At 40.4% G+C, this 9,416-nt stretch overlaps 1 pseudogene; it reads left to right on the top strand.

Annotated features, from left to right (window-relative positions):
- The first annotated feature begins 4,230 nt into the window (after window positions 1–4,230).
- Window positions 4,231–7,447, top strand: LOC109068129 (annotated as a pseudogene).
- The last annotated feature ends 1,969 nt before the right edge of the window (window positions 7,448–9,416 follow it).

The following is a 9,416-nucleotide window of genomic DNA, read 5'->3' as shown; positions in this document are numbered from 1 at the left end:
ATTATAAACTGGTTAATCATCCTGCCGGGAAGTACGTCCCCTGGGTCTCTGTCTGTCAAACTGATGCAGCCAACGCAGTGATCCAACGCCATTGTTTTGAAGTCAACAGTAGCAGGTGTGTCGATTTTTGCAGTTCTCCCTGATTGATGTTCCCCATATGTGCATTAAGGATCCAGCACTGGTTGTACTGTATTTGCAAAGCACCAATGTAATTTTAATTAACGGAAAACAGGTGAGCTCACTGAGCTTGACAACAGTTTTCTTCTGCGGCCGCGGTAGGAGTTTGAGCAGAGGTTGTTAAAAGCTGGCACGGTTGTAGCAGACGTCCGCCAGGCTTTTGCTCTGCCAACCCACCCGGGCTGTGAGCACCAATGTGCTAGTCCTTTCATTTTGCAAAAACAAATTTAAGCACATTTAACACTGAGTCTTTTGACATGGGAGTTCAGATGCGTTGGATTCCATCCAAAAGCGAAGCCTGAAATATCGGAATGAGGAGGAATTACCTGCTGGATCTCTGATAAAGGTAGGACAGAGTCATAGCTCTTTGTTCCCTTTGCAACCTCTAACGTTGGATGTCCACCTTGTAAGCAGTTTTTTTTTTTTTTTCTTTGGTTGTGTGTTTGTTTGTTTGTTTGTTTTTTCCTGCTAGTATATCATATGATACAACCCATATGACATATTTGGTATATAGTGAATCAGAGAAATGTTTTTATAATTATTATTATGTATTTATTTTTATTTTATAACTCTTTCCTCTCCGTTGACAGAATTTTCCGGCCATACATGTTTTTACTGTAAAATGTAGGGGGCGCTATTACACATCTTCTGTAATAGTGCATAGTCTCTGAATCCAAAAAACAAGCAAAGAAGCAAATGATGAAATTCTAATGAAATGTACCCACGTGCAAGTATTGATTTAAAAAAAAATAATAATTTATATATATATATTGCAGAAGAATAAAATGGGTTGTTTTGTTTAATCGCAGGAGGCTTTCTTATTTCTTTTGATGTATTGTATGGTTAGATATTCATCTAACCATACAATACAACAGTAGTTTGGTGTAGTCTACTCCACCAAACTACTGTTATAAACATGAGCCCCGTCAGACTGGTCGTGGGGGAGGTGTTGCAACAATATATAGTGATATTACCCAGAAAACAGGATACAGGTTTAAATCATTGAAATACTTATGCTTAATGTTACACTGTCAGATATGCAAAAGAAATCTATTGTATCTCTTTCTCTGGCTACTGTGTATAGACCACCAGGGCCATATACAGAATTCCTAAAAGAAGCAATTTTCCTCTCAGACCTGTTGGTTACCGCTGATAAAGCGCTAATTTTCGGAGATTTTAACATTCATATTGATAATACAAATGATGCATTAGGACTTGCGTTTACAAACTTATTAAACTGTTTTGGAGTAAAGCAAAATGTCACCGGGCCCACTCATCGTTTTAATCATTAGATTAAATTAGATTTAGATTTAATTATATCGCATGGAATCGATCTTACTGACATAGATATCGTACCTCAAAGTGATGATGTTACTGACCATTTCCTTGTATCGTGCATTTTGCGTATTGATGATAATAACTATATAGCTTCGCGTTATCGTCCGGGCAGAACTATTGTTCCAGCCACCAAAGACAGATTCGCAAATAACCTGCCTGATTTATCTCAACCGCTCTGTGTACCCATAAATATGCATGAACTAGACAAAATGACTGGCAACATGGGCAGTAGTATCTTCTCTAATACATTAGAAACTGTTGCCCCCATCAATTGAAAAAGGTTAGAGAAAAACGTACTGTGCCATGGTACAACAGTAATACCCCGCTCTCAGGAAGAAACTCGTAGTCTTGAGCGCAAATGTAGAAAAACTAACTTGGAAGTTTTTAGAATTGCGTGGAAAAAACAACAGTATGTCCAGCTATAGACAGGCTCTAAAAACTGCCAGGGCCGAGCATATCCACAAACTCATAGAAAACAACCAAAACAATCCAAGGTTTTTTATTTAGCACAGTGGCTAGATTAACAAATAACCAGACGTCACCCGATCTAAATATTCCCTCACAGTTAAATAGTAATGACTTTATGAAATTCTTCACTGATAAAATAGATAACATCAGAAATACAATAACAAATGTAGATTCTACAGCGTCTAATACTTTAGTTTTATCCATCGCACCCAAAGATAAACTGCAGTGCTTTACAACTATAGGACAGGAAGAGCTAAATAAACTCATCACTGCATCTAAACCAACAACATGTTTATTAGATCCTGTACCCACTAAATTACTGAAAGAGTTGTTACCTGTAGCAGAAAAACTGTAGCTTCTCAATATTATTAACTCGTCGTTATCTTTAGGTCACGTCCCAAAACAATTCAAGCTGGCGGTTATTAAGCCTCTTATTAAGAAAAAACCACAACTAGATCCTAGTGGAACTGGCAAATTACAGACCCATTTCAAATCTTCCCTTTATGTCTAAAATTTTAGAAAAAATTGTGTCTGCTCAATTGTGCTCCTACCTGCAAAAAGGCTGCATCTCATTGCTAGTTTTACTTGATCTTAGTGCTGCGTTCGACACCATAGATCACGACATACTCATAGATAGGTTACAAAACTATACAGGTATCCAAGGGCAGGCTTTAAGATGGTTTAGATCCTACCTGTAATCTAACAGAGTGTGTTAAAAATGTAAAAGATTGGATGACCAATAATTTTCTCCTATTAAAATCAAATAAAACACAAATATAACTATATAGCACATTAAACATTACACAGAATCTCGTAGACTACAATTTGCAATTAGACGGATGTACTGTTACTTCCTCTACTGTCAAAAATCAGGGTGTTATATTAGACACTAACTTGTCTTTTGAAAATCATATTTCCCATGTTACAAAAACAGCATTCTTCCATCGTAGAAACATTGCCAAGCTACGAAACATGTTACCTGTTCCTGATGCAGAAAAGCTAGTTCATGCATTCATGACCTCTAGACTGGACTATTGTAATGCACTTCTAGGTGGTTGTCCTACATCCTCAATAAACAAGCTACAGGTAGTCCAAAATGCAGCGGCTAGAGTCCTTACCAGGTCAAGAAAATATGATCATATTACCCCAATTTTACAGTCTCTGCACTGGCTACCTATTAATTTCCGTATCAGTTACAAAATATTATTACTTACTTATAAGGCCCTTAATGGCTTAGCTCATGCGTATCTAACTAGTCTTCTACCACGCTACAACCCATCACGCTCCCTAAGGTCACAAAACGCTGGACTTTTGATAGTACCTAGGATAGCAAAGTCCACTAAAGGAGGTAGAGCTTTTTCGCATTTGGCTCCCAAACTCTGGAATAGCCTTCCTGATAATGTTCGGGGTTCAGACACACTTCCTCTGTTTAAATCAAGATTAAAAACACACCTCTTTGGCCAAGCATTCAAATAATGCATCTCATAATTTTGTTCTGCAGTTATATCTGATCAAATGTGCATTATTATTCTTTAACTTGGGTTAAACTAATTAATTTTACTCTGCTGGAACAGCAGCTACGCTAATTATGTCTCTATTTGTTTCTCTGTTTTGCCACGGGATTTACATCCCGTGGTAACTAGGATTTACACAAGCTCCAGTCTGGATCCAGAACACCTGAGAAGAGATGATGCCAACCCCTCAGAGGACCTCAGATGAGGCTAACCCAGAGACAACATACAGAACTACCACAATTTGCTCAAAGTTGATTGCATAATTGCTTTTAATAGTGTTAATCGTCTGTTTGTTTATGTCTTTTATTGATTTTTCTGAACATTTCTGCCGTATACACATAAACTGACAGTCACCAACTGATAAGCTACTACTAAATATTGTAGAAACTTAATTTTCTGTAAAGTTGCTTTGCAATGATCTGTATCGTAAAAAGCGCTATACAAATAAACTTGAATTGATTTGAATTCATCCAACAAAATATTCTGGGGCCCGTGAAAATGCTTGCAGCGACTGGTAATATAATTTTATTTATTTATTTATGAACAAGTACGTGATAAGATACCCTCAAGGTCGGGGAGAGCGGGGGAGGATGATCAACCTACAGGACGAATCATGGCAACAACCTCGGAAAGTATAAATAGGACTTTGATACAGCATCATGGTACAGCTGTGGTTTGCACATGTGGGAAAGTTTGTAAGAACACGAAAGGCCTTAAGATCCATCAGGCAAAGATGGGCTACCTGCGCCCTAGAAGTGTGCAACGCACAGGACAACCTGGTGAGATGGAGGAGAGGCCGGGATCGGTGGCCAACCACAGTACCCAGAATCTCCAGGCACACAGCAGAGAGAGCGCAGGGAATACCACTTCAGATGTACTTCTGAGGGCAATACCACGGCAGAGTGGGAGTACCCATCAGCACTTGCAGCACAGCCAGGAGGTAGGTAAGCAAGCAATCAATTGGCCGGTAGCGTATGCAAGGAAGGATTGGGACAGATTTGAATGGGAAGAGGACGAGGTGTTGGAGCACATTCTTGCAGGGGAGTTGAACCGGAAAATGAAGGCAATGGCAAGTATTATTTGGAACATTGGTGCTGGAGTAAAACAGATGAGATCTCACCAACCAAGACCTGTGGAGCCGAGGGAGAATCGCAGGATTAAGGAGATTAAACAACTTCGTGCTGATCTCCGGAGGCTCAGGAAAGCTTTCAGGCAAGCTGAAGAGGAGGAAAAACCAGCTTTGAAGGAAATCCGGGACAACCTGAGAAAGCGTATAAAAACCTTACGCCGAGCAGAGTACTACAGGAGAGATTGAAGACGGAGGGCAAAGCAGAGGGAGCAGTTCACCAAGAACCCATTCGCCTACTTGACTAAGCTCCTGGGGGACAAAAGATCGGGTCAACTTTAGGCATCAAGGGAAGAGGTAGGGGAGTACCTCTCAAGTACACATAGCGATCCAGGAAGGGGCACTGAACTTGAGATCGGAGAGACCTTGATGAAACTTGGAGAACCAACTATCAAGTTTGCTGATAAAGAATCCTCATGGAAGGAGGTCAATGACTTCCTCAAAAGGACAAGGGCTGGCTCAGCACCGGGACCCAATGGGATTCCTTACAAGGTGTACAAACAATGTGAGCGGCTGAGAAGGAGACTCTGGAAGCTGCTGAAGGCGGTGTGGAGGAGGAATCGTCTTCCAGATGATTGGCTCATTGCAGAGGGGTGTTTTATCCCCAAAGAGGAAAATTCATTGAGCATAAAGCAGTTTCGTACCATCTCTTTTCTGAATGTGGAGGGTAAGATATTTTTTGGAATACTGGTGAGCAGACTCACCACCTTTCTGCTGAGCAACAAGTATATCGACACCTCAGTACAGAATGGGGGAGTCCCAGGAGTTCCAGGGTGTATCGAGCGTACAAGCGTCATTTCAACGATAATTGAGGATGCAAAGCGCAACCATGGAGATCTTGCTGTCCTGTGGCTCGATATATCCAATGCATATGGAACTGTCCCTCACAAGCTGGTGGATCTAACATTACATGCGTACCACATCCCAGGGAAAGTCCAGCACCTCCTGCAGGAGTGTTTCAACCGTTTCAGGATGCGATTCACCTGTGGGGACTTCACCACCAGCTGGCAGCGGTTGGAAAAAGGAATCGTAACTGGATGCACCATCTCGGTCATTTTGTTTGCGGCTGCAATGAACCTCTTGGTTAAGACAGTGGAGAAGCCTAGAAGAGGTGCAGTTCTAGCAAGCGGGATTCAACAGGCTCCAGTTAAGGCATTCATGGATGACCTGACTATAATGGCAAGATCATTTCCAGAAGGTCGGCGGATTCTGGAAGACCTATTTAAGATCATTGCAGGTGCCAGGATGGAGTTTAAGCCAGCAAAGTCGAGGATCATTGTGCTGAGGAAAGGACGCGTGCATGACCAGTTTCACTTCAGGATTGGAGAAGATCTCATCCCCACTGTCAGTGAGAGACCCATTAAGAACTTGGGAAAATGGTTTAGAGTGGAATTGAATGACCGAGAGAGTGTGAAGGAGATGCTTGGGCAGGCAGAAGCTTGGATGCGAGCCATGGATAGGAGTGGGCTACCTGGAAGATTTAAACTCTGGGGCTACCAGCATGGTGTGCTCCCAAGACTTCTTTGGCCACTGCTTATGTATGAAGTGCCGTTAACAACAGTGGAAGCCTTGGAAAGGAGGATCAACACCTTTCTTCGCAGATGGCTGTCAGTCCCCAAAAGCCTTTCTTCAATCGGCCTGTACAGCTCAAGAAGCAAGTTACAGCTGCCATTAACATCTGTGGTTGAAGAGTTTAAGGTGGCCAAAGCCCGGCAGGTGATAATTCTTTGCGACAGTAGAGACCAATTGGTCCGCCAGGCAGATACCATCATCCACACAGGAAAGAAATGGTCAGCAAGCAGGGCTGTGGCAGACGCAGAGGCAAGACTATGCCACAAAGACATCGTGGGGATGGTGAACCAAGGCAGGTTGGGCCTAGGAATTATAACTAGAGCTAGGTGGAGGGACGCTAATGCTAAGGGTCGCTGCAGCTTAGTCCAGGAACAGCTCCGATGTAGGGTAGGCAAGCGAGGGCAGCAGCCATGAAAAATCAGGGGAGGTGGACATGTTGGGGCAGTGTCCAAGGAAGATCATTGGGGTGGAGGGATATATGGGGCATGGAAGAGAATAGGATAAAATTCCTCCTGTGCTCCACATACAATGTCCTACCAACACCAGTGAATCTCCATCGTCAGGGGCTGGTTGAGAGACCAAACTGCACGTTGTGTGGGAAACCGGCAAGCCTTGAACATGTGTTGTCATCATGTCAAGCTAGCCTGGCTGATGGCAAGTTCAGATGGAGGCACGATCAGATACTTGCCGACCTGGCTACAGGCTTGGAGGAAGAGAGAAGGAAGACCCACAACATCACGAGGATGATAGCACCCCATATGATCAGGTTTGTTAGAGCAGGGGAGAGCTCCAGAGCGACGTCGAGTGGCTCAGGAATCCTGACATCGGCTACTGACTGGGACATGAGAGTTGACCTCCGGAGACAGCTCAAGTTCCCAGAGGAGATCACTATCTCAACTCTCAGACCAGACATAGTTCTGTGGTCCAGAGCAACAAAACAGGTGGTGTTGCTGGAACTGACTATGCCATAGGAGGAGAGGATAGAAGAGGCAAAAAGCTTGGGAAGTACCAACCACTCACCCAACAGTGCCAGCAGGTGGGATGGCGGGCATGGAACTTGCCAGTGGAAGTAGGCTGCCGAGGATTTCCTGGGCAGTCACTTTGGAGTGCCTTGTCCAGACTTGGAATAAAAGGTCCCAGCAGGAGACGGCTCGTGGCGAATATCACAAAAAATGCAGAGACAGCACCGAGATGTCTGTGGCTGAAGCGCTGTGAACGATGGAACAGCCCAACGGGTAGGGAGGGAATATAAAAGAGCACTGGTTGTGGAGTCCAAGGGGCCGAGGGGGCTGCCCCAGGACGCTGGGGTTAGCTGTCAAGCCCTCTGGAGGTGTTGTGGGTTAATTGTTGAAACACTGTTTGAAGGAGGGTACCCACCTGATGACCCGAAGAAAGCACCTTGGGCCCACACCACAAAGCTCAGTAGGTTGGACTTGTAATGTACGAGTGTTGGCCATCACCTCAAATAGGCGGCTGGGACTTTACCCAGGCACTGAGGTGAGAGCGATGATCCTATCGTATTTCAGACCATTTTATTTTATAAGCTTGGCAGAGAAAGAGTTAAACATCAGAAACACTATATGAATCTTAAACTTAACAACAGTTAATATATCAGTAGCAGCAGAAATAATCTTGCCACATTTACGATCACCAACCATTATTTAAATGACTGTGCTTAAAACAACAGAATGCATGCAATTTAATCTGACTGCACTTTGTTTTCTGTTTTTAATTTTAGTTAAACTAATAAAAATCAAGTGTTTTAAATCAAGGTGCTGTTACTGTGAAGGCTATTGTGCATCGTGAATGTCAGAGTGTATGGAGTAGGGCTATAGAGGTTATATAAAATCTCAACATAATCTTCATATAGGAAAATAATCTTCATTCTTACGGAGGCTTCTGCCGCCATTTCTTTGCTAATCTTTTGAAAGGATATACTGTAATGCAGATTTTGGCATTAATGTTTTTATTTTATTTTAAGTAATACTTTTATTCAGCAAGGATGCCTTAAATTGATCAAAAGTGACAGTAAAGACATTTGTATAATATAAATAATTTTGATTTCCATTAAATGTTTTTTTGTACTTTCTATTTATCAATTAATCAAATGTGTCCTATACATGATATTAATAATAAACATTTCTTTATCAGCAAATCAGCATATTAGAATGGTTTCTGTATGATTATTTGACACTGAAGACTGGAGTAATAATGCTGAAAACACAGGAATAAATTACATTTTAAAATGTAATCAAATTAGGGCTGTCAAATGATTAATCATGATTAATCACATCCAAAATAAAAGTTTTGTTTACATAATATATGTATGTGTACAGGGTATATTTATTCTGTATATATAAATACACACACATAAATTATATATTTAGAAAATATTTACATGTATATACATTTATATATTTATATTCTTATATTTTATATTATATATAAATAATTTAATATATACACATAACATATTCTTCTTAAATATATACATGCATGTGTGTGTATTTATATATACATAATAAATATACACAGTATACCCACATATATTATGTAACAAAACTTTTATTTTGGATGTGATTAATCGTTATTAATCATTTGACAGCCCTAAATCAAATAGAAAATGGTTTTCAAATGTTAAAACTATTTCACTATATTATTGTTCGTACTGTATTTTTTGATCAAATAAATGCAGCACTGGTGAGCAGAAGAGACTTCGTTAACCCTTTAAAGGTGTCCCGCCGGTGGGACTAATTACACTAATCATATTTTTCAAACCACTGCCTTGATCAACAAAAAAATTGATATCATATACTTGATTGTATGTTTTCTTAGGCTGGTAGCTAGAGTAGTTTAATTATTTCATCTTAGAAACATTTTTATTTAATTTAGGGGTTTGTTTGTGAATATTGATAATATAGATTTATAATATAAATTAAAATTTTGTTCCTATTAAGATTATTTTAGTAAGGTTGGTTATGTTTTGTTTCTTTCTTTGTTTTGGCATGGTTCTTTTCTCTTTTCCATGTTAACCTTTAAACCTTTTTACAAAGTTTACAAAATAAATTTAAAATTTAAATTAATGTAAATAATATTCTAGGTTAATATTTTCTTTTACTTTGTCACTGTAATAAACAGACACTTTGCCTAATTTAGAACTGGTTGTGTGTCGTCATTTTTCAGTACACGTTCAGTGTTTTGATGTTGCACCCCTTTATTTT

Source organism: Cyprinus carpio, chromosome A1 (genome assembly GCF_018340385.1).
Source record: "Cyprinus carpio isolate SPL01 chromosome A1, ASM1834038v1, whole genome shotgun sequence".
NCBI lineage: Eukaryota > Metazoa > Chordata > Actinopteri > Cypriniformes > Cyprinidae > Cyprinus > Cyprinus carpio.
The sequence above is the reverse complement of the archived record's forward strand: the minus strand, read 5'-3'. Positions and strand labels throughout refer to the sequence as shown.